This window comes from Danio rerio, chromosome 7 (genome assembly GCF_049306965.1).
Source record: "Danio rerio strain Tuebingen ecotype United States chromosome 7, GRCz12tu, whole genome shotgun sequence".
Lineage (NCBI taxonomy): Eukaryota > Metazoa > Chordata > Actinopteri > Cypriniformes > Danionidae > Danio > Danio rerio.
The window spans coordinates 44,000,761-44,028,138 of NC_133182.1; the positions used below are offsets into that span (position 1 = coordinate 44,000,761).

Genomic DNA, 27,378 nt, shown 5'->3' on the forward strand with positions numbered 1-27,378 from the left:
ACTGTAACACGTCCTAAATATTGTTTTAGTCATTCTAAAATGCCTTAACTGTTTCAGTATTAGTGTATATTATTAATTACCTCCGAGCGTCTGGTGCGTGTCAAGAGTCTCCGCGTCTCATGGCTTCAGACGCCCCCACGTGTTCATTGTGTTTCAGCATTGTCTTCTGACATCGAGGCGCAAGTACATTAATTAGGCTAAATAAACGACGCAGCTTCTTCTACCACAGTAAATTCTGTTTTTACTGTTGATATTTGGTGCCAGTTTAATCAGGAAGTGACAATTTTTTTCTCTTTGACTCGTTGGATGGAATTTTATTCGCATCTTTTATGCAATATTCCAGTTTTGCACATAAATTTATGTAATATATTTGGATGGAAACATAGCTATTGCCTACATTTTAGTCACACACAGAAGAACTGTACTAGAATGGCTTATCCTTTTTTAATAAATAATTAAATTAAATTCACCTTTGACATGCACTGTAACTAGATTAATGGGATTATTATTCTTTCTAAAAATTATTTTTAGTACTGCTTACCTTCTAAATGTTATATTAACCTCTATCACTTGATCAATAAAAAAGGCAGACACACAAGTGCACTGTTAAATCATTTAAAACTAATAAATGTATAAAAAAGAAGAAAAAAAATATATACGTCACAAATTACATTACTTATTTTATTATACTTAAATATTTAAATACTTAAAAAGTTAAATTAGGCATTAACTTGAGCAGCTGTTTTCCCACGCTAACTGTCTCTTCTTCACTGATGGTTGCTTCTTTTCAAATATATACACACTCATATTTGCTATAACTTTGCATGAGAACATCAAGTTCAGCTGGAGAAAGAAATGGTGATCTCTTTTATGAGATATTGCCATAGTCACTCGTAATGTCTGCGCTCCATTGATAATGCCTTTTTAAAGTCACGGTGCACGCACTTAACTCTGAGTTGGTCTACTCGAAGTTGATTGACCCAACTCAGATCAGCTGTTCTGAAACCGAAAACTCTGAGTTTTTAATCTCTTGGTAAATCAACTCAGAGTTCAAGTTTAAACTCTGAGTTGTTTGAACCTCCTTACTGAAACAGGCCCCAGGTCACAGATGTAGTCAGTTGCTAGCCCATGCACTGGTTTGTATGTTAAAATCAGAGTCTTAAAATCAATATGTGACTTAACAGGAAGCCAGTGAAGTTGCTGAAGTACAGCATACTAATTCTAATAATAACTACACCAAATCAACAAAACGAAAATTAACAAAATAATAAATAATAAATCCAAACAAAGCATATGTTAATTAAATCAAATAATAAAACAATTTAGCATGCACTGCAGTAGCACACACACTTTTACACTGAGTATAGCTGAGTTGACCCAATACACTAAATAAATATAAAGTCAGACTCATTCTGAAAGCATGTGCCTCTATACATTTCAGGAGATCGCGAAATACATCCCCCATTTCCTTAAAGCAATCGATTATATTTTAAAAAGCACAAATTGACCAGCCTAGCCACTTCCATAAACCCATTGTTTTGAAAAGCAATCCAGAAAAAGAAAAGCCCTCGCCTCATTTTTACCACATTTTCAGATTTTTCCAAAATTCCACCCTGTTTTTTTGTATTCTGTAATTGTCTTACCCACTTTCTGGAACCGTTCTTTGCCTGACTTGAACCCCGTCGTTACGGTCAACTCCTCTCTGCATCTCAAGTCCACCAACGTACATGGTGAGCTAACTGGACAAACTGGTAACAGCGGGAAAACCACCAATCTGGAGGTATGCGGTGAGCTGGTAAGCGTAAAAAGTAGTGAAGTCATACCGCACTGTCTGGTACATTTTAAAGACTAAATGTAGCCATACATACTTCTGGATATATAATTTGCAATATCCATATATTTTTATAGGGCTACATTTTCAGAATGAGCCTATCTTGTAATAATCATCATTTGACTAATTTTGAAGTTTATATTAAAGACAATTCTTGTTTATTATTTGTGCAGTAAACAACTCTAGTTCCCACTTAATTTACTGTAGAATATGAGCCTTGAATCAAAAGCAGTCGAGAGCCACTGCTGCAGTGTGGCTGAAATCAAGAGCACTGCTGTCTCGTTTCTGCTGGGGGATTGTGTTCTTGCGCTGCACAAGTACACTCTACATGAGTATCTGTACTGTAGATAAAACCTACTGTAGATAAATGTGTACCTGTGCTGTTTTCCTTCCTCTCTTCCCTCTTCATAATCCCTCAGTTCTATCTTTAGAGTGCATCCGTAATGGAAGCAAAGCACTTTTATCTCTCTTCAAAATTCGAAGAGTTTCCCTGCCCGCTGGTCTTCTCTTCATTGGCCCTGTGTACAGTACACGTGTGTGTGTGTGTGTGTGTGTGTGTGTGAGAGAGAGAGAGAATGCAACGATGAGTGTGCATGAGAGCTGGGAGATGCCCTTGCTCTGCGCTATAGGATCAATAGATGATAGTGGGGCTTCTGCCGATCCTGAGCTCAGGCATTGGGGATTTCTCCCCCATTACACTGTTACACGGAACAAAGTCTAGAAGTCTATTGATCCCTGTGGCCAAGTTTCAGTGAACAATACAGTGGTTGCAGGAAGAAAAAAATGCAGGTGAAATTTAATTTTTTTTTTTTTTCTCAGTCGCTTTGGTACATTTCTCAGATCAGAATTGAGATTCTCAAAATACCTTTTCAATCTTCGCATCATTGTGTCACTTGTACACATCAAAAATGTCTATGATGTCTATGATCTAGTTGCAAATGCTTTGGTACATTGAATACACTACCTGAAAAAAGTCCTGTTGTCGATCCCAGTTGTACGAGCTACAAATAATAACTTGACTTCTAGTTGATCAGTTGGAAAAGTGGCAGAAGATTTTTGATAAATCATCTGTTGAACTGCATCCCAATTATCACAAATACTGCAAAAGACCTGTTGGAACCCGTATGGACCCAAAATTATCATAGAAATCATGTTTGGGGAAGGTACCATCATTGTTTGGGGTTAAATTCAGTATGAGGTTAGCGAGAGACCGGCAGAGTAGATGGCAACATCAACAGCCGGAGGTATCAAGACATTTGTGTGGCCCATTACATTACAAACCACTGGAGAGGGCAAATTCTTCAGCAGAATAGCGCTCCTTCTCATACTTCAGCCTCCACATCAAAGTTCCTAAAAGCAAAGAAGGTCAAGGTGCTTTAGGATTGACCAGCCCAGTCACCAGACATGTACATTATTAAGCATGTTTGGGGTACAATGAAGCAGAAGGCATTAAAGATGATTGCAGAGAATCTTGATGAACTCTGGGAGTCTTGCACGAATGCTTTCTTTGCCATTCCAGATGACCTTATTTTGTTTGAGTAATTGCAGAAATGTATGATTGCAGTTCTACAAGCTCTTGGGAGTCATACACAATATCTTTTTTTTTTTTTTTTTTTTTACACTGCACCATGGCATTATACTGTACATTATTTCTGTTAAGTGACAATACTTTTGTCTAAGCAAAGTCAGACCTTACTGTCCTAATTAAATAATTAAAATTCAAGGCATGATTCTAATTTATTTAGGTAAAATAATCATAATTTAGAGGCCTTTGCCTTTCACATAAGCCACTTCTGAAACCAAATGATCAACTAGAAGTCAAGTTATTATTTGCTGTTACTAAAACTTGGATAGGTGACAGGACTTTTGTCAGATAGTGTGTGTTGAATTCTCAGCCGATTCCAACATTATCAATTGCTTATGTCATGTTTAATCAAAACACACATGGGTCCCTGATGAATAGTCTAATTCCTTACAGCATTTAGGCATTATTTCATAGCATAAGTCTTTAGTTAATTAGACTTTTTTTTTTCCTTAATCTGTTCTGAATTGAAAAATTGCTCCAATGTGAAACTTGACTTGACTTTTTGAAATAACCATTGCATGCTCAAAAAATTTGTGCTGCTTGTTCAAACTACTAATTAAAAATGAGATAAATGAACTGAATTCTTCAGTTTTTTTTTTTTTTTGTGGGAGGAGGGGATTTTGCAACTTAAATGTTTTATGTTCAATCTACCTAAATTTGTTTACAAAATTAAGTTAACAATTGATTTGTGTCAGGCCAACATGTCTGATAAGTAAAAGGATAAGGTGTGGTGTAAGAAGACTGTATTGTAATTCCTACAGCAGCGCATGTACGGTTTCCTAGAAGGTGACCGTCCTATGTTTACATTTCTATGGTTTTTTTTTTTCGGTTTGTTTGTTTACTTTGTACTATGCATCACTGTCTTTTCCTTTCTGCATCACAATGACATGATCTGTCAACAAATTACAGTACAACCTTGTCCAGTCTCTTGCAATCAAACTCCCACATACACTAATGTATAGCCAAAAATGATAATACATTTGTCATGAAAACTGTAGCCATAGTTTACATCAGAACATCCCTCCAGAATACACTGTTACAGTGACAACATGACTAAGCATTATCTCTACACAATGGCACAAGGACTCATCATTCTGATGTCACTGACATGTTCATTGACACAGCTATTGTTTTTTTTTTTTTTTTTAGAGATCAACTAAAAGGGTTTTGAGCATTTTATTTATTTATTTATTTATTTATTTTGAGAAATGCACTTATTCTTTTGCAAACTTGAAGTACAGTATGAATCAAAAAATGTATTAAAGTGACTGAGAAAAACTGTAAGATGCAAACATGACTAAAAATCATATACTTACATTTACTTCAAATGTTTGTTTTAGGACTGGGCGATAACTGATAGTTATGTAATTTGTTCTTGGTTAAAGAATAACATGTGTTAGATAAATGTTTTATATGATGTTTAAGCTTTAAAGTATCTGTTTGTACCAAATGGACAAGCTGTCCACAGGAATTATCCTGATAGCAGAGGTAGTTTTGGTTTCTTTACAAGTGCATATACTGTAAGTCTCAAATTGATCATGCAATCTGGTCCAAAAAGAAATGCTTCAATTTAGCAAAGAACGTTAATGCCTCAGTGATTTAGTGTAAAGCCTGGTGCAACTGCACTGATGTTCTCAATGATGCTGACAATGAGGAAAAACATTGTGCCATGAACTATTCAGTTAGAAGGCTTGTCTTTGCATTTATGTTAAATCCATTAACTGCACCACAGCATAGAGGCAGGATTAGAACATGCAACTACAAAATGAATTAGATATTATTTTCTCTATCCTCTCATAAATTTGAATTGCATTGTGAAAAAAATAATGATTCATATATTTTTGACCAAATATACAAGGATATCTTGATGACAATAAATAAATAAAAATAAATAAATAAACAATATATTATTATTATTATTATTATTATTATTATTATTATTATTATTATTATTATTATTATTATTATTATTATTATTATTATTATTATATACAGTTGAAGTCAGAACTATTAGCCTTCCTGTTTTTTTTTCCCCCAATTTCTGTTTAGCGCAGAGAAGATTTTATTAACACATTTCTAAACAATAGTTTTAATAAGTCATTTCTAATAACTGATTTAATTTTATCTTTGTCATGATGACAGTAAATAATATTTTACTAGATATTTTTTAAGACACTTCTATAGAAGTTAAAGTGACATTTAAAGGTTTAACTAGGCAGGTTGGGGTAATTAGGCAAGTTATTGTATAATGATGGTGTGTTCTGTAGACTATCGAAAAATAATACGTAGCTTAAAGGGGCTAATAATTTTGACCATAAAATGGCTTTTAAAAATTAAAAACTGCTTTTATTCTAGCCAAAATAAAATAAATAATACTTTCTCCAGAAGAAAAGATATAATCAGACATACTGTGAAAATGTCCTTGTTCTGTTAAACATCATCTGGGAAATATAAAAAAATTAAAAAATAATTAATTTAAAGGGGGGCTATTCTGACTTCAACTGTACATGTAATGTAGCCTTGTTTGTCATATGTTACAGCCACAGCCATAACACAAATGAGGGAAAACACAAATGAATCTAGTCTAGGGGAGTTTATTACAATAAAAGCATAATTATAACAAAGTATGGGAGGAATTGACAAAAATAAAGTTACACACAAAATGGGAGCACAACTCTGCAGTGTGGGTTCTTATATGCCTGCTGTCATGATCCACAGGTGCAGAGAAATCTACTTAATTAAACAAAACCGGTAATACAAAACTCTAGAGGGCAAACAAATAACAAATATAAATTACCAAATAAATGAACATGTAACACCATAACTTGACTCATCATTTCTCACATTTCTCTATACTGTCTGACCGTACATGATGATAAGACACCAACTCGGCAGTGCATCATTAAAGGGCAATAAAATCCCATCTTGTTTCAATAGTTTATGAATTAGAAAAGTGAGACAGAGCAAAATATGATAAACTGTAGCATCAATGCATTGAAGCAGTGAAGCCGAAATGGTAACATTCATTTAGGGACAGTATGATTGCCAAGCTGTTTAATTATGAGAATCAACTTTTAGAAGCTGCCATCGGAAATGCTTTTCTGTTTGTAATGAGATGCAATGACAATGCTGATTACCAAAAAGACATATTGCTCCAAAGTCGGATAGTGTTCGCACGCTGCATAATGCAAAATATGTACCTGGAGTGTGACCACAATCAAGTATTTCCCTTGTAATTGTTTTCAGCCAAGGATATCGCGACAGATACAAATGGGACATGGGTTTAATTAAAAGCACAATGGGGCAAAAAAAATAAAAAATAAAATAAAAACAACTCCCTTGTTGGCTGCTTCCCACTGCCATTGGGCTGTCCTTGCCCATTATGAGGTTTAACTATAGTCGACTCCAGATGTTGAATGTGTGTGCGCTTGTGCCGCCCATTTTTAGAGTGAGAATGGATGGACAGACGTTTTGAAAGGGAAATATGCCTTCCCTGCAATGTTAATCTCGTCCTTTCTGGCATCCAGCGTGTCACCCTAATGAAGCCCCCACAGACAGATACTTAAAAAGAGTTAAGAGTAAATTAACCTTCAGGACTTTGCACTTCGCTTTTAATACACTTTATGCATCCATGTCCCGTACACATCCCGCCAAGGACAACCCCTCCTCGTTTAACAGAAGGAGGTCAGAACAAAAACGTCCCTTACTGATAGCAACCCCATGCAGCATCAATGTGTGAGAGAGTAAAGGACGTGGAGGGGGTTGAGATTGAAAGAAATCAGTTCATATTTACCAAATTGATTTGTTTGTTAGCACCACCTATTTATGTGTTTAATGAAAGGTTAATGTCTGTTTTACTGATTTTAAAGGCAAGCAAAATCCAAATGGACAATAAAAAAATAATAATAAAAATAAAAAATTATTGAATCACAACAAAATAACATCTCATCATTAGCTTTAGTTTTAACAACTTTAAATTAAATAAAGATGAGCTACTGTGAATTTATTTCAATGAAACACAAGTTGATTTCTCAAAAATAAAGTTTCTCAGAAAAATGAGCTGATCATCTTGAAGAGGATATTATGTTCTGATTGATTTTGATATATTTAATTTAATTTAATTTTATTTAATTAGGGCTACACAATATGTCGTTTCAGCATCGATATCGCAATGTGATCATTCTCAATAGTGTTTGCTATTTTGCAATCATTTGATTGATCTTTTTGCAAGTGTTTTTTGATGTCTGTGACTGTGTGAGGCTTTTAAAAGCCTTTAGGCTTAACAAACTACCATGTGTAACATGGTAACAATAGCTAGTTATTTTATTGATTTTTTTAAATATAAATCAAAGACAATGCAGTATTATTTTACATTAAATATTTCAATTACTGTATACCTGAATAGTTTGACTCTTAGAAAACCAACAAAACACTATTTATTAAATTTTATTTATTTTTATAACTTTATTGAATTTATCTATGCTTGTCGATTTTTTTCTTATATTTTGTGCATATGCACTCCCCAGCAGAATCATTCCAATCAATTTTGTAAATTTTCTAAATAGTTATGTAACTAATCTAGTGAAATTGTATTCATACCGCAATACATATAAAAAAAATAACATTATAAAAAAATATATATATTGCAATGCTAGATTTTCCAACATCATGCAGCCCTAATTTTAATATTGATAATATTATCTCAAATCAAGAACTTCTATTGATATTAAAAACTTCTAAATGTCAAACATAACAGCATAAGGCAATAGCAGTCTTTCCCCTATATATAATAACATCCAGTCTAGGGCAAAGCTAGTCCCCCATAGCCAGCCCTTCACACTTGCAGCACAAGTTTTGGACTTCATTGTAGCATTCACTGGCTAAGAACTGCCAGCAAACAAATATGACTGACATGTAAAGTAATCAGATACAGTTTATTCTGTTATTCTATGTTTCTTAAAAATTAGACCCTGCAGAGTGTGTGTGTGTGTGTGTGTGTGTGTGTGTGTGTGTGTGTGTGTGTGTGTGTGTGTGTGTGCACTTTAAGGTTATTTTAGTAAACAAAAACTAAAACTAAGGTTATTGGTCAAAAAACATTTTTGATAAGTGAAATAAAATGCTTAAAATCACAATAAACGAAAAATAAAACTAAACTTAAAAGTGTCACTGAAAAACTAACTGAAATAAAATAGCAATTACAGCTAGAATAATTAGTTATTTTCAGAATGAAAAGGAAAGTTTACAAAAATATAAATCAAAATTTCATCCAAGATGTAAGCAACTTTTTTTTTATTCAACAGAACATTAAACAAGATATTTAGTTCAATATGTGGTCCTTGGTAATTAATATAATGGCAGTGGAGATTTATTTAGGTAAAAAAAAAGAAAACAAGAGAAAATAAACACACACACACAAACACACACATTCAAACAAGTCCAAATCAACAGTCATGACTCGTGATGACACACTTGAGACAGGTCTTGTGAATCAAAATGATCAGTTCGTGTGAGAAATAGAACATTATTTCCAATATTGTTAGCAGTCTGGTAAAAAAATTTCTTGGGGCATGTGTGACTGTAGTCCGATTGTAGTCCTGTCACTTTGATTAAAGCATGAGGGAACAAGCTTTGATGGGAGGTCAGGTGATGCAGTTTATTGATAGATGTAGGTTATTGCGTCACCAGCTCTCAATCTTTGGTCATTAAAAGTGCCTGAACTCGAAACTATCTACATTTGCACATTTGTTTGTTCAGGCTTTAGATCAAAGCTAATAATAATCCAAGTATGATTTCTATTTAATTTCCAAAAATGTTACTTCCAGGGAAGAACTTGGTTCATTTATTTTCCTTTTTTTTTTTTTTTTTTTTAATTGGCTCTGTCTTACATACAGTAAGACCAAACAACCTTGTATAGAAGTCCTTCCCCGAGAAAAAGTGTATGCCACATTCACTAAATAGGACACAAGTGTCAAATGCAGTTCCTGGAGGGCCACAGCTCTGCACAGTTTAGTTTTAACCCCAACTAATCACACCTAATTAAACTAATTGTTTGAATTGTTGCTAATTGTTTGAAACCTACAGGTAAATGTGCTGAAGCAGGGTTGGAAGTGAACAGTGCAAAGTTGCAGCCCTCCAAGAACTGGATTTGACACCTGTGGAATAGGAGATCAAAGCTGCTGGATTTACTACACCTCATTTCATCAATTTCTCCTACCTTTTTAACAAACATGTTGGGCTTTATTCTGCGATAACAGGCAGGCTCCTGGATGCAATTTGTCCCTAACTTAACTAGCACAGCCTTTATTGTAAAGTGTTACTGATATTTCAAATACATATTGGATCAGGGGATGTGTAAATGTATGTCAAACAGCATGATGAGTTACAATTACTTCACTAACATCACTTTTATTCCAATCAGTCGCTGATGGACAAAATACAGCTTACGTTTTTTCTTGTTCTCAGCCGTTTCACTCGGTAGACCTCACAATTGTTGAGAAAACGAGTCACAATTTCTGTCGTATGCCAGCTTTAAATACATACTTATCACAGACAGACATGCAATTCATCATCTAAGCATGACAGATCAACGAAAAATACCTGTACTATTCACACCAAATGCAATTGAAAAATCCATCCAAAGGGAACGGAGGCCTGGCAGGTGCTGTATATTGAATGAAATGTCCCATACTCAGACTTTAGGAACTGTGTGTTCAAGATAAACTAGTGACATAGCTGGAATTTAGAGCTGGGTACTGTCGTATCACTTTTTCACAGCCTTTCTTGTATGACATGAGCTAATTCGGGCTTAGCTTGAATGAACGGCTGCCTTTTTATCTCTGGCTCTTAGTCAGCTGCTATTTAACACTGCTGATCCCATTGTGCATACATGCTTTTCAGCTGGCTAAAACTGAGCCTTGTTGCTTTTTTTTTTTCTTCTTTCTCCTTTCCGGATGACTTTAGGGATGGAAAGGCACACCAGGACTTTTAATACACCTAGTATTTAAATAATCCTTGCTTCTCTCAGTTCTTTTGATGCTTTTGTTCACTTTGAGAAAGTTATCATTATGCAGGCCACACTGTTGGTGGAGAGTGAAATGTAGAATCACTCTGCCTACCTTTTCTTCCGCATCCTTTCCCAGCAAAGAACATCTACATATCCCTTTCTTCCTCTTATCTCTGACTGCAGTCGCTGAAGCGAATTCCCTGCGCCACCATGCACCCAAAGCTCTGCAAACTCAAAAAGAATCAGCCACGCTTATCTGTGACTGCTACGGAGGGAACTATAACGACAGTCGGTTATCCCCAGAGAAGAGCTTAATAATTCAATGGCGCATGCATGTAGGTGAAGTCATTTCACATTACCTCCACTGGTTTATGCTGCATGCTGTGGCGTTTGGAAAGTTTCAGCGATGCTGCATGCATGTGCATTATATTTGACTACAGAAGTAAACAAAACAATGTAATAACCTAGCAACATAACCTAGTTATTTTTTAAGAATAACATAATTTTAAAGATATTTCGAATCACTCAATTATGTGCTAACTAAAATAAACAGTAAAATATTATTATTTCTAAATTTATTTTCAGGTGAATTAACAAATATAGTGCATTATTAATTATTGTTATTATAGCTGATCAGCTGGATGTACATTGTATTCTTGTGGCTGCTTGAAAAATAATTCACACACTGCAAAAAAATAAAATAAAATAAATTCTGTAAAGTTTAAAATTTTTGTTTAAAAACAATTTCACAGCAAAATTGTTGTACTTTTTAACCAATTAGATCACCTTATGCAAATTACGCAATTCTCCGGAATATAAAGCTTTTTAATAAGCTTTTCAATTTATAAACAAATCAAATTAAAGCTGCAAGCAGCGATGAAAGGGTCCTCGCTCCTGAGCCCGCTGGCCTTAGCATGACAGAAAAAAGTGGACAATAATAATTTAGGCTGATAAATATGAATAAAATCTGTAAAAATCATTGATTTATGCTAAACTTCCTTCTGTCAGCAGGTGACGCTATGATTGTAAATTTATATTGGCACGTAAATGTCTTCAGGAGAGGAATTTCAATGAACATCTGAATTGTCAGAGAGTTTGGACATTGTGTAATGTGTGTATGTATATAGCGCATTTTTCGTGTATGGCCAAACACCCAAAGCGCATCACAATCATGGTGGTGGGGGGTCTCTCCACACCACCACCAGTGTGCAGCATCCACTTGGATGATGCCACGGCAGCCAGAAGACAAAGGCGCCAGTGCGTTCACAACACACCAGCTATTGGTGGAGTGGAGAGACAGTGATTCAGCCAATTCAGTAAATGGGGATGATTGGGAGGCCATGATGGGTAAGGGCCGATGGAGGAAACTTGGCCAGGACACTGGGATTACACCCTTACTCTTTCAAAAAGTTCCATGGGATTTTTAATGACCACAGAGAGTCAGGACCTCGATTTGACATCTCATCTGAAAGACTGACAGTATAGTGTCCGCTTTACTTTTACTGGGGTATTAGGACCCCCACAGACCACAGATTGAGCGCCCCCTTCTGGCCTCACTGTTGTTTGGCTGAGTATTTCCTCTTACATGGTACACTGAACGGTATACGTCTGCCATGGACATGCCCTTTGGTAAAACTGGAGTTTCTCAATTTAACATCACAAAGGTCTTAAGATTAATGAAGCTTGATCTTAAATAAATAAATAAATAAATAAATTGATCACTTCCTGTTACCAGCGGGTGGTGCTATTTCTTTAACAGCATATTGGCACGTAAACATGTTGAGGTCAGGTCTAATCAAACATGGGGATTTTAAAGCAGATCAAACAATGCACAGCTGAGTTCTCCTTCAACGAAAACTCTAGTTCTTCGCAATTCAGCATCGACAAATACCTAAGTTTAGTGTTGATCTGATAAAATCCCTAGGAGAAGTTTGTTAACCTGGAAATGGCAAAAACATATCCAACTTGCTGTTGGGTTTGAGATTTTACCCCAAGAGACTTTTTTGTAGGTATTGGCATGTTTGATGTGCCAGTTTTCGTATGCATGTGTGAAACGTAGCTCAATGGCAATCCCATGAAACATGTAAAGGTGGTGAGGTTAAGCCATTTTGCCATACCCACTTCTGAAATCTATAGATAATGTACATTTTCGCCACCTCTGTGTCTGTGCAAAGTTTTTGAGCATGTTTAGACCCTCAAAAATGTGATAAATTCTAGAGAAGAAGAAAAAGAGACGAAACAATTCCAATAGGGCCTTCACACCATTGGTATTTGGTCCCTAATTATTATTTAGAATCCTAATATCTACATATGTTGGGATTAGCTATCTAATAGGCAGGGTGATGATGCAAGACCATTCTGCTTTGTTTAAATAAAATAATTCCTTATTTTAAATGTTACCTGTCTTTTAACTGCTATTAACGTGCATTAACAATTGATCATCTCAATAAATGAGAATGTAAATAGGTGATATTACAATTAATATTTCTAATGGTATGATTATACTCAACACCTTCCAATATTTCGCACAATACCTGATACCTTCTCTAGGATCATTTGTCCTCCTACTCTTGCCTGCTGTCTATTTTTGAGAACATATCTAACGGTGTCAAAAGCATTTTCTGTTTTTCACGGATAATGAAATTGGACCCGGTGTTACTCAGCAGTCACTTCAAACAAATCAACTACAAAACGAAAACCACAGACATACTAAGTCAGTACAAACATGGCTGTGACTCAGCGCTCCGACAGAACAGGCAAAACTAAAACAGATCTGTCTGCACAGAACGTCTTGTGTTGTCACATTCTGCCACAGACTGAAGCTCCCATCCTCAAATAGCCAAGTTACAGAGACACATGTCAAAACATCCAACATCAACCCCGCTTCCCTTTAGTCACGCTAAATATTTCATAGGGGAGCGTTTGAAATTATGAACGCGGGATACTCTAAATTTAATACTGTGTTATTTCTGTAAACAGCCCTGACACGAGAGACTTGTTGTCTTTGTTAGATGCACCCTTTCTAATTTTATGTGACATGGGGTGGATTTCAAAGGGGTGGAGACGAACAAGCTAAAAGTCACATGCAGTTACATATGGACTCACACAAGCGCACAGGTGTATTTTCCAGCTCTTGGAGCCAATCCACAAGCGCTGTGACTAATCAGAGGGAGTAATGTGTAAACATTTATACAAACATGTCAGTCACATCTTCACATTCTCAGCTTCAATCAGCGCTTTATTTGTCTTCGTCTGGAATGAGATGCACAGTGAAAAGAGGATGAGTGCTTGTCATCTCTCAGCGAGGCAACCTTGAAGAGAGGAGGTTTTCATTTCCACCATCTCCTTTGATTGAACTTTTTAAGTTCAGACTAGCTTTTCATTTACACCAAAATCGTTTTCCGTAAAAACAGTGATGATTTTTGACATATTTGAGTTGTTCAGATCAACACAAATCTGTAAAAGTGATTAAAAACAAACGAGTTAATGAATAGATTGATCTTTCTGATGAGTTTAATTCACTTCCAAAAGGAGAATTTGAATCCCTTTTAATTCACACTTATTTGACTTGAGTCAGAATCCAACCATCCATCCATCTCTATCCATTGTACATTTCATCCAGCATTCTATCAGTCATTTGTCTAATGTTCTGTCATACCGTCATTCCATCTACAGTAGCATCTGTTTTAAATGTAAATGATTCATTCTGTTGAACACTATATCATTCATTCTGTTCATTCTCTATAGTGTGTTTTACTCACCTAGTATCTATGGATTATTATGTTGTTCTACTATTCATTCTATTTAGCTTTCTTTTGCTCACCCGCATCTAGTGTGCTGGCATTCTATTTCTCACTTTATTTAATGTGCACTGGGGATTCATTAGCATTCAGTTGTTCCACTGTGGATTCTAAACAGCAATCCTCTGCTCATTTTATTTAGCCTCTATTGATAATTCAAAAGCATTCTGTTGTTTTGCCATTCATAGTAGTTTACTATAGCTCACTCTACAGCACCAAACTTGTTCCTGGAGGTCCGGTGTCCTGCAGATTTGAGCTCCAACCCTAATCAACCACAGCTGAACAAGGTAACCAAGGTCTTATTAGGTATACTTGAAACATCCAGGCAGGTGTGTTGAGGCCAGTTGGAGCTAAACCCTGCAGGGCAACGGACCTCCAGGAACGAGATTGGTGACCCCTGCTCTACAGTATCAAACATCTATTAATTATTTGATAATGCTCAGTACCAAATCTGTAATATTGGAGTTCCGCAAGGATAAATTTTGCGTCCTATACATTTTAGTTTAGATTTGTATGACTTGCCTCTATTCTAACAATCAATTTGTAGATCACATTGCTTCCAATGTGGCTGGTGTATTCTGGGAGATTTTCTCACCCCTTGGTTTTGTCACGATCACCACAATCCAGCCTGTGCAAATCGCTGGTAAAAACACAGATCACATGGGACTATAAATCTGCTGGTAAATGGACTACAAGAACCAGTCATGCACCACACACACACAACCGGTTCCTGATCCTGACTGATTGCAAACACACAGCTGATGCTGCTCAAGTACTGATTACATACATATATATGGCTCATTTTGAGATACTCATTGCTGAGTCTTGTTATCTGTTTAGTGACATTACAACACGTTACCTTTGTTGTGCTTTGCCATTTTTATTTATTTTTTTGGCCCTCGCCTTGTTTATTTGTTTTATGTTGTCTGCTGCCTGCCTTGTGACCACCTGCCTGTTATTTTGACTATGACTATGACTCAGTAATTCTGTTTGCCAATGTCAGAATCAGAATCGTTATTGTCATTGTACAAAATACAACAAAATTTATGTTTGCTCTTCTCTTTCAGTGCAGTCCCAATTGTCTAAAACAACAACAAGAGATAACAATAACAATATTCTTTTAGTGATGTACCAACTGTTCTTTCTAATTCTTAAATCATTTTGTTTATTGTTGGTTTCATTTAGCCTACTATCTTTGTCATCCATTTTGAATTCTGTCATTTATTCTATTTACATTTACATTCCGAGAGCTGGTTAACCTCTGTAAATAAAACCAAGACCAACAGTAGAAGCACTTTCTCTCTCTCTTCCTTAAAAAAAAACTTACTCCAGCACTAAATTCTCTGAGCACAAACAAGTTCCTTTTCATTACTAGCATTTCTTGTGTGCATTGCCTCTTTTTGTTGAATCCCTGAATGCATCCTCAATTGTAAGTCGCTTTCAACAAAAATGTCTGCTAAATGAACAAATGTAATTTTATTTATGTAGCACTGTCAATCTATAGCGTTCTATCATTTATTTATTAGTCTTTCCATCTTTTATTCAACACTTCATTTACAGAATTCCGTCTGTAAATCTACAAACTTTAAACGGCCAGTCAGCAGGTTTTAATCACTTTACTTTTCCAAAAAATATACAGCATGTTAATTTCTTTAAATTTCAGTCAAACTGAATTCAACTTTCATTCACATTGAAAATAAGCATCTATAATTCTAAGTTTTGTTTCTAAAATCTGCACAGCCATGCATGCAATTTCTCTCTAACTGTAAGCCTTTTTAATTCATTTGTGTCACAGTAGGTATTTTTAAGGTTTAAAACTAGAGTGCACTATAAATAATGTCATGTTCCTGCTGTAAAGATATATACCATTAGGAGAAGTTTCATTTGCAGGGGTTTTGCAGCACTCACTAAGATTCCAGTGTGGATCCCCCATGTGTTATTGTGGCCTGTAGGCAGTCTGGCCTGGCCACCATAGTCCAGTGATCACTCACTTGTGCCACGGCTCTGAGGCCCCTGTGGCGATACTTTGGTGAGTCAGCAAGGTAAGGAGCTTATTTGAGCTTTGACACTCCACCAATAAAAAGCTATCCCAAGCATTTTCCTACTCTCCATCCAGTCATTTTTTTCTTGCCCTTCATTTTGCTTTTACCTCGTACCAGTTTTGAGCTTTATATTTTTAGTTAAAATTTATTGTTTGGAAAAATATCCTTTTAATATAAATATCTGCCATGTTCTTTCATTCATTCTTTTCGGTAGTCTCTTTATTAACCTGGGGTCACCACAGTGGAATGAACCGCCAACTTATCCAGCATATGTTTTATGCATCGTATGCCCTTCCAGCCACAACCCAACACCACGTAACACCAATACACTCTTACATTCACACACTACGATCAATTTAGCTTATTAAATTCACCTATAGCGCATGTCTTTGGACAGTAGGGGGAAACCAGACCACCCAGAAGAAAACCCACTCCAGCAGGGGGAGAACATGCATACTCCACACAGAAATGCCAGCTGACCCAGTTGGGGCTTGATCCAGCAACCTTCTTGCTGTGAGGTGATTGTGCTACCCACTGCGCCACCGTGCTGCTCCATCTGCCATGTTATCTTTATTATTTATTAATTAAATATTATTATAATTATGGTAAATTTTAACAATAAGGCATACCAACACCCATTTTTCACAGGAGTCTCACATATTTCACACCCATTTCCTGCCACCCTCCTATTTTGTTATTTATCCCAGAAGACTCCATTAATTCACATGAAACTGCACCCCCCACCCCCTACACCAGGCCGACTCATCACCCATTTCTTTCCGTAAGGAAAACCAATACAGGCTTAAATCTTTTTGAGCAATTATTTTATGCGAGTTTCAAATGACAGTTTACCATCTAACCAGATTCCAAGATATCTGTTCGAGTCAACATTATCAATATCAGACATTTTTAGAGGAAACTCAACATGAGGTAAATTTCTATTAAAAACCATACATTTTGTTTTATTAGTATTTAAAACTAAATGAGATTGGTAAAAGTGCATTTGGATGTTTAAAAAAATGGGTTTTCACTGAAGAAAGTGCTGTGTTCACAGAAGAAATACATTGCAAAGAAAAGCTTTTCTTACATTAATTTTCTTTTTATTTCTAGTTCTTTAGGTCTTCTTTTTAGTCCAAATATCTAAAACGTCTTGAATCAAGAAGCATTTTCTAGGCTATTGTTTTGAAAATTATAGAAATTAAGTTTGGGCAACTAGAAAAAAAAAAGCGGTTTATTTTGAAAGCTAAGGGTCCATTGAACAACATCCCATAGATCACATTAAGTCCAACGACACAATATTGAATTCATTCATTTTCTTGTCGGCTTAGTCCCTTTATTAATCCGGGATGGCCCCAGCGGAATGCACCACTAACTTATCCAGCACATTTTTACGCAGCAGATGCCCTTCCAGCCGCAACCTATCTCTGGGGAAACACACACACACACACACACACACTACGGAAAATTTAGTCTACCCAATTCATCTCTTTGGACTGTGGGGGAAACCGGAGTGGAAACCCACCCAAATGCAGGGAGAACATGCAAACTCCACACAGAAACACCAACTGAGCCGAGATGCACACTAGCGACCCAGCGACCTTCTTGCTGTGAGGCGACAGCACTACATTCTGTGCCACTGCGTCACCCATTGTATTGAATTATGGATGGTTATTCAATATATATAATTATTTCTTACTAACTAATACACAATTATTGTAAAGTGTTATACTGGTGTTAAATAATATTAAATATATTAAAACCACCTTTCTTTCATATTGATTGATTTAATTTATCTTTTTTTTTTCAATTTAACTCAAGTCATCTCTATTTGCAAATTCCTTTATACAGAATATATTGTTTCAAAGCAGCTTCACAGTAATGAACAGTCAATGATTTTCAAAAATTAGGCAAATCCAACTTCAAGCAGCTGTAGAATGATGATAGTTGCATTATTCAGCTCAATACAGTTCACTGTTGATTCAGCTAAATTACTGAGTAAATTTCATTCATTATAAAACAATTTCAAGTGCCATCAAACTGAATATTTTAATTGCTATTTGAACTGCAACTAAGCAAGCAAAAGGCAAGAGTGCCAAAGAACCCAAGCGCTTTCAGATGACAGAAATGGAGAAGGTGCCGAGGGAGAAACCAGACTCTATCCAGTTCTGCTCAGCTGAATGACATTATACTGTTACATCTGCATATCACAGACAACCAACCAAACCCTTATCTAGCATCTATTGATCAGTCTTTTGTTTTACGATTCATTATTTTTATTTTCCATCCAGTGTCTTGTGTGTTTATCTAGCAATCTTTCAGCAGCATTCTGGTGTTTAACTCTTCATTCAATTTATCGTTCTATCACTTCATCTAGCATTTATTTGTGATTCATTAGCACAATTAGCATGCTGTTTAACTGATCATTAAGTAGCATTCTGTTGTCCTACCGTTCATTTTGTCAAGTGTTACATTGCTCACTCTACAGTATCTAGCATCTATGAATCATTTGATTTGCATTCTGGTATTTTACTGAGAGCTAGCTGGCTGGCAGCTAGTTCTCTGCAACTCTTACATGGTGGCCAACTGAAGCTAAGCAGGGTGGACAGTACCTGGATGGGAAACCGTGTGGGAAAGCTAGGTGGCTGCCGAAAGTCGTGTTAGCGAGGCCAGCAGGGGGTGCTCAACATGCGGTCTTCGTTGGTCCTAACGCCCCAGTATATTGATAGGGACTCTATACTGCTTAGACTGCATCTTTTGGATGAGACATTAATCGACTCTTTGTGGTCGTTAAAAATCCCAGGATGTCCTTCGAAAAAGAGTAGAGGTTTAACCCCGGCATCCTGACCAAATATGCCCACTGGACTCTGTCAGTCATGTCGTCCTAACCATCCCCATATCATAATTGACTTCATCACTCTGTGATGAATCTTCTCAGTCTTCTGTCCACCAGTAAGCTGGTGTGTTGTGTGCGGTCTGGCGCAATAATGATGGTGGCACATTGATGGTGGATAAAGAGATTCCCCCCAAAAACTAGTCAGCTCTTCCATTCCTGCCCCTGAGTTGTGTTGTCAATAAAAATGAGCTAAATACAGTTATTCTCAATAGAATGGGCCAACAGAAATTAATTTAGAATTGTATTTTGTGGGTTTAACATGTACATTCAAAAAATACTTTTGTTGCTTTTTCAAACAAGTTAAAATGTGTTGAATCAACAAAATTATTATTATTGTAATTTTTTGACAAACTTAAATATGGAAAAAAGATTAAGTTAACTTATTTTTTTTATTTATTTATTTTTGTTTTAATTTAACAGGGACAATACTCTTGACATTGTTATATAAAGACAACCAATGCAGCAAACATAGGACATATAGCATGATGCCCTCATCCCTGATTAGGTTTTAGAATTAAAAATCAACATATGTGTTGGGACATTAATTAATTAATTTCCTTCGGCTTAGCTCCTTATTTATCAGGGGTCACCATAGTGGAATGAACCCCCAACTATTCCGGCATATGGTTTACACTGCGGATGCTCTTCTAGATGCAACCCAGTACTGGAAAACACCCATACACTCTCGCATTCATACAAGCACTCAAACACTATGGACCATTTTTGTTAACCCAATTCACTTATAGGACATATCGGTAACACTTTACAATAAGGTTCATTAATTAATGCATTTGCTAACATGAGCTAATCATGAACAACACATGTACAGCATTTATTAATTATAATTGAACATTTACTACTGCATAATTAACATCCAAGTCCATGTTTGTTAACATTAGTTAATGCACCGTGAGTTAACGAACTAATGAACAACTGTATTTTTATTAACTAACGTTAACTAACATGAACAAATACAGTAGTAATTGTATTGTTCATTGTTTGTTCATGTTAGTAAATGCATTAATTAACATTAACTAATAAACCTTATTGTAAAGTTTGACCGACATATCTTTGTACTGTGAGGGGAGACCCAAAGAAAATCTCAACAGGGAGAACATGCACACTCCACACAGAAATGCCAACTAGCCAAGCTGGGGCTTGAACCAGCGCCCTTTTTGCTGTGAGGTGACAGTGCTAACCACTGAGCCACCATGCCACTCTGTGCTGGGACAACATTATTTATTTTTATGAAATCAAGCATTTTTTACAGTGTAGGAAGACACAAGAAGAAACGATTATCAACCTCAGCATAAACAGATGAGTTTTTAAAGTTTAATGCAGTTCTTTAATTCTAGAAAGTCCTATTAAGAACTGAGCGAGTACGGACGTAGGGTAGATCCAGGTTTTCATTGACACTTTTAGGCTGTTTCAATTTAAACTTATTCCACTCTTTTCTAAAAGCCGCCTCCAGCAGTGTCTTTTTCATTCACACAATGGCATACTGTATGCTCCGCAACTCCAGCTTCTTAAAATGCCGTAACATTCTCACTCATAACTCATTCAATGGGAAGCTGTCGACTTTGGACAATGGCAGGGTTGGGTCTGGTGTGTGACCTCTGGCATTGTATGTGGAGACGTGTCCCAGATGAGCTGGCTGGCGGCCTGCGGTTCCACCTCGGCAGGGGCCCGGGCTGAAGCAGCTTGGCAGAGGCAACGGCGGGCAGAGTGACCTTGCATAGCACTCTAATGGAGAGTCTGGCTCCAATCCACCTCTCAGCTTCAGCGCAGAGGCTGTTTCCCAATCAGGGGCCATGATCCCCCTGCTTGCCTCCAATGCCCCCTCACACATCATACAACTGACACTAATTGTCACTAGCGAGTGCAGCTGATAAAAGCTTCACTCAACAAAAGACATGATGAGTGAGAAACTGGCAATGCTATAAGTTATGTATTTACCATTGCTGTTAGTTTCCAACTGATATTTTAGCATTTATCCATCCATGTCTCCCTTTCATCATGTAGCGTATGTTGTCAAACAGTCTTACTGGTAATCAGAACTGATGGAATGTGTGCACTTGTAAGCTGTTTTGTCAAGTTGCTTTGGAAAAATGTAGATTGTAGATTGAAGAACTTACTTTGGTGGTCCACTTTAAATGTTGTTCATTCATTCATTTTCTTTTTGGCTTAGTCCTTTTATTAATCTGGGGTCGCCACAGCAGAATGAACCGCCAACTTATCCGGCATATATTTTACGCCGCAGATGCCTTTCCAGCTGCTACCCATCACTGCAAAACACCCATACATTCCCATTTACTCACATACACTACGGACAAATTAGCTTACCCAATTCATCTACCTACTGCATGTCTTTGGACTTGTGGGGAAAACCAGAGAACACGCAAACTCCACACAAAAATTCCAACTGATCCAGCCAGTGCTCGAACCAGTGACCTTCTTGCTGTGAGGCGACCACTGAACACCTCTGTATGGGTGACATTTTTTCAAGTGTGAATGCTATGCTTAGTAGCGTGTGTTGTAGCTATGTACAGCAACAGATTTGGGAGGCAGAGTCCAACGAATGACAGATCCACAAAACCAGTAAAACGAAGGAAATCCCAAAAAATCCTCTGGTGGATTTACAAGAAATGACTCATACGAGTAAACATACCACAGTAACGTATTTGTGATTGTCACAAATGCACATGGTGCCCTCTAGTGGATTTGTGAAAACAAGAAGAGCGAGAAAACGCATTTTAGGGTACATATTTGTCGGTTCTCAAAAATGCAGTCATGAGTATGTATTTCAAATGAGCCTGGGTTGCAACTTTTTGTACTAACCCTAACCAGTCACTAACAGTCTACAAATGCAGTGGTTTCAAAAGTGAGGGTCGGGACCCCCTGGAGGGTCGCAGGCAGTGTTGCCATATTGGGCGGTTTCCACCCAGTTGGGCGGTTTAATTTTATTTTATTTTTTTGCGGCTAAAAAATGACATAGACGGATAGTGTAAAATTGGGCGTTTTTTTCAACGGCATGCCTGCCCGCTGCCCCGGTCTTCACTTATAAACCTGTTATAATCCCCCGAAGAGCTTATAAAACCATGATAATTGCCTGAAGAGGTGCCATAGGCCCAGTTCTCCAAATACAAACGCTTACAACAGTTGTGATATCCCAACGACACACATTTCCCAACATGTCAAACACCATGAAAACATTGTACCCACCAGTCTATTTAATAATACATTTAACAAAATAATATTGACTATACAAAAATATATGTTTGTTTGTTTGTTGTCTGATTTTTGTGTTGTCAATATGCTCATTTTTATATTGGCCTATTGTTGTGTGCGTAATGTTTGTATATGTATAACCACCTCTGAGAAATTTGGGGGTGCGAGTCACTGATATTGTTATTTTGGGAGTCACAAAATAATCACAAAATACCTCTGTGCTAATATACTAATAGGAGTTTGCTGACATATAGTTATAAAGTTGTTTAAGTCCAAAAAAAAAAAAAAAGTCTAATTCTACAGTATATCAGCACTAGTACTTATCTCACCTTTAAAATATAAACTATATTTTGCTTAGGACGATTAGAGCCCTTAAGGACATCCTAAAATTATGTTGCTATAACCCAAAATGAGCATTCCATGTGGGGCTCACACTGCTTGAAATTAGATTTGTTGCAGATTGGTCTAATAATAGCTTGTCTTTTGCACATGTAGGCAGCTGCATCATTATACAATTCAGAGCTGAACTGCACGTTGGCTGTTAAAAAGGACAAATGGTCTGTCATTGTCATCATCCAGCAGCAAAATGGGCATATCATAGGGGGTTGACGAATCAGGGAAGGTTATGAAATGATCTAGAATACCTAATCAAGCAGTGAAAAAGGGTAGTCTTGACTGGTTTGCAAAGCTATTTCCTTTTGTAAGTCTACATTGAAATATCAGCATAGACATTTTAAGCTACAACAGGTTTTGTAGAGCTTCCAAGAGTCTCATATTTCGAGAGTTCAAGTGTCAAAAAGAAGTGTGGAATATAGGCATAAATATAGCTAAAGTTATACAAACAATGGAAAAATATTAGTGTAAATCTACAAAAATTAAAATATTTAAACCAAAATAAAGTGTAACTAGATTTTATACGTGAGAAATGTGTGCAAACATAGTCACTGAGTTCATTTTTAGTCTACAGCTACAGAAAACAAACAAATAAATAAATAACACTTTTTTACTATTATCCAGCTCATTGTTAGATTTTTGCATACTTGAACTAGCAAAACAAGGTATAGGTTTTGATTCTTGACTTCAATTAACAATTTAAGTCTTTCAAGTCACAAATGCAAACACATTAACAGCATTTAATACATAATACGCAATTGTAATATAAAAACGTGTTTTTGAAGTAGCCTGCATACTGTAGCTTCAGTTATGGACTAAATGGATTACACAAATGTATTATTTCAGTATTAGAAACAGAGACAGCAAATGTGACAGCCAGCTATATGCATTAGGAAGATTAGTGGATTATTGGAAAGGCTTTAAGAGTGCACAAGAACCCCTGACCATTTGTCCACCTTTTGGTACTCTTAACACGTCTTTTAATTGATGTGCTTACAATATAAGAGGCCTGTTTGTACAGAGACTTTATGACAATCAATGAACATCTAGACATACCCATATAAATTATGCCAAAAAAGGGACACATTTAAATAAATCTGTGAACACCCTTGGCCTTTATTTGTAGACTTAAAGAATTACATTTTACTAAATCTGTTTAGGAGCGTTATTTTAGAATTTACTCCATTTTTTTTTCAAACAAGGCTTGTTTTAGGAGGGTTTTAAAAGAAGACAAAAATAAATGTTGCAACTTTTTCTCTGCGGTTGCAATTGCACTTTCCTTTTGTTTAATACAAGCAATTAACCAAGAGACATTCATATAAACAGATAACAGTTTTGCCTAATGTTGAGGAAATATGTACAGTTATATGTAAAATTAGTCGTCGCTAATTAGCTAAAGCAGAACAAAGCAATAAGCCAACTGTTTCTGATCTCTCATTTAAGATTTGGAATAAGAAAAACCCCAGTGGACTCACTTGATGTTAAAATCATTGCCACTAAAGTGCCTCTGACTTTTAATGAGTTTTTTTTAAAGGGTCTAACAGAAGCAGAGGTCAATGATTTTTTCCCAAGCTCTGTCAATTTCCTCTGTTCTTTCTTTCAGACAAAAACATCCTTTGTACTCAGATCTGATTTACTTGTTCATATGGGATTAGCCATACTGTGTGGGAGTAGGTGATTTATCAAGGGTTTTACATAGAGCATGCCATACATCTTATCACCGAGTTAAAACCAAAACACCAATTGAGGTCAAGTCTGACTTTTAACGTTACAAATCTGAAACATATAGGGCTCTGTTTTTACCATCTAGGCGCAAAAGCTAAAGCGTAATGTGCAAAAGCATTAAGGGCATGTCCGAATCCAATTTTGTTATTTTCTAAACAGAAAAATACAGTTTTCGCCACCATGCATGGTCTAACAGGGCTATGCTTATTTTCTTAATGAGTTATGAGTGTGTTTTGAGCATAACCTGCATTAAACCAATCAGAGTCTCATCTCCCATTCTCTTTTCAAGAGTTCACACTTAGATATTGTTTGACAACTGTTAGCAGGTTTGGCATGCTGCCCTGGGAGAGAACCCTGAGCTCGGAGATAGTTAAGCCCAGGGCTCCCGCCAGGTCCATAGAGCATGCGAGGGGAGTGCGAGATCAGGTGGTTCTCGAGAGCTCCCCTATGGTAAAGGAGGAAAGTAGGAGAAAGGGGTGGATGGGGGGTTTCTTCGGAAAACAAATATAAGGGAGTAAATCTAGCACGGCTACTTATAGTGAGTTAGGATTGATCTGATTGGCTAACTAATAAATGTAGATGGGTGGCCAGCTGCAGTCAATCATGTCACATGCTCTTCTCGAAATTAGTTTGTAAAACTTCACTAAGAGTCAGTTGTGTTGTGCCATGGCACATTAGCTATTTACATGGCGGACTTTGTAAGTGAAAAAACTGAACGATCACGCTTATCTGCGTGATAAAGAACAAGCCTTCTCCATTCTGCCTCTTTACTCTCTCTTTTCTTCACTTTTATTCTTTATTTTACTTCTTTACTTTCGTGGATGAGGAAACCGTGTTGTACGCACTCCACAGAAGACTCCCATTAGCCTACAGATTTAACTTTGTTAATCAAGCAAAAAGATTTGTTTAAAAAGTATTTCTAAATTCAGTTCTAATTTCCAGCAAATTAATGTAAATGAATCAATGAATTAATGATAATAATTGTGTAAATAAAATAAATAAACAACAATAACTGAGTTCCAAACACACTATTCGTATGCCCCATATGGTGATGTATAAGTCACAAAACCTGACACATGGACAAATCTAAACTCGTTTTTATTACAACAAATATAAATATACCCTCTAGTTTTTCGCGATTCAGCGAACAGATGCGGATGAAGCGTGAGTGATTTACGTGGGAAGTCAATGCAAAAACGAGATTAGACATCCAGTGGCGCAAATTGGGCATTTTGTGCGTGGAAAATAAAACAGACAGTACAGTAAGCAGCTTAAAAAGACGGAGATTGATTCAAAGATGACGGCCACTGGACGTGACCGAAATGAAGGACATTGCTTTACATATATGACTGGCATTATGGTGTGCATAAAATCGATAAATGTGTTTGTCTTTCCCTGCAGTTAACAACGAAAATCGTTTCCCTGCCATTGACATGTAGATTTTTTTTTAATCACAAAAAACCAGAGGGTCTGCTATTTATCTATCTATCTATCTATCTATCTATCTATCTATCTATCTATCTATCTATCTATCTATCTATCTATCTATCTATCTATCTATCTATCTATCTATCTATCTATCTATCTCTGTCTTTTGTTCTTCTTTATTGTTCATTTACCTATTTCTAATGGTAATTCATGACACGACTGTCATCCATGCAAGTATGAGTGATTGATAACCCAGAAGTGACTGGTGTCTCATAATGAGATTCGTTAGGAGGACAGAGAATATGCCAGAGCATAATTTGTGAATAGGTCAATTAAATATGACAGCTATCAAGAGCTCGAACGCATGGAATCACAAGTTCAGTATTCCAGCTAACTAGTTCAGCAAAGACTCTCACTGTCCTTGGAAATGTGATATGGTAATGCAGCGTAAGATAAGAGCAGAATTAAAAATCAGATTAAAATCAAAAAAATTCTAGCAGACAAAGAGAGCAAGATTTCCATAAGTCCTTCAAAGAGCTTTTGTAGCTTAATTATAATCAAGTGAACAGTCTTTTTTTGATATGTGTGATACTTGTATGTGAAATGTGAGCTAGTTTTTTTTTTTTTTTTGGTAGGATTCCTGTTGCTAAGGAATGTGTGGTTATATTTCAGCAAGTGTGAAGCATGGAAGCTGCAGAAGTGATAAGGTGTTGGGTGGTGTCCATGTGCACTCACCAATTCAAACCCTGAAGAGTCAGCTGACAAATTCCATCGCTTCTCTTGACCATCTTGGCTTTGATGTCATATCATCTCTGCCCAAAGCTCTTCTGCTCTCACACCTCAGATGCCTCAGTGAATGCTGGCGAGGGCAACTTGAAAGCTTGAGGTGATAGAGAGAGACAGTGGTAGCTGCCGAACAGTGCTACTGACTTAAGCACAATCTCAAGAGCCTTCCTGTCAAATTGTACCATGCTGTCGGAGGGAAAATAAAAAAAATAAAAAATAAATAAATAAATCGCTTGGTCACATTTTTTTTTTTCATATTCTCCTTTCACTCAGAAAAAAAAGCAGAGGGGTTTTTGTGGTGAAGGAGAAAGTTTCATAGATGTCCCTGAGAGTGGGTAGACAGAGACCCCATTCCAGGTGCAAGCGTCACCGCTGCAAATCAATCATTCCATTTCAGAGAGATAATTTATTATGGGTGCAGAGGGTTACGGATTCAATCTCCACCATGTTCTGACTGCCATGTCCAATGCTTAAGCCTGTCATCAGTCTTCATCTGGCTAACTTTTACTCCTCTGTCACCGCCATTATTAAAGTGGCAATTCGCCCCCTACATAATGAAATATGACAGCATACATACAAATGGCGAGGTGGCTAAATGTGATAAATCACTTTGTTAGACAAAATTAGGGTTGATTGTAATAGCAAACTTATACTGACTGGAAAG

General features: G+C 36.6%; 1 long non-coding RNA gene across 3 annotated transcripts in view; it reads right to left on the minus strand.

Moving 5' to 3' along the window:
• The window catches only part of LOC110439941 (uncharacterized), a 45,721-nt gene that overhangs the window by 11,653 nt on the left and 6,690 nt on the right, over window positions 1-27,378 (minus strand). The window contains exon 2 of one of the 3 annotated variants that reach the window (XR_002459249.3): window positions 26,664-26,900. The exons of the other annotated variants lie outside the window; for them this stretch is intronic. This is a non-coding gene — a long non-coding RNA (uncharacterized lncRNA). The remainder of the gene's footprint in view (window positions 1-26,663; window positions 26,901-27,378) is intronic. 3 annotated transcript variants of the gene reach the window in all.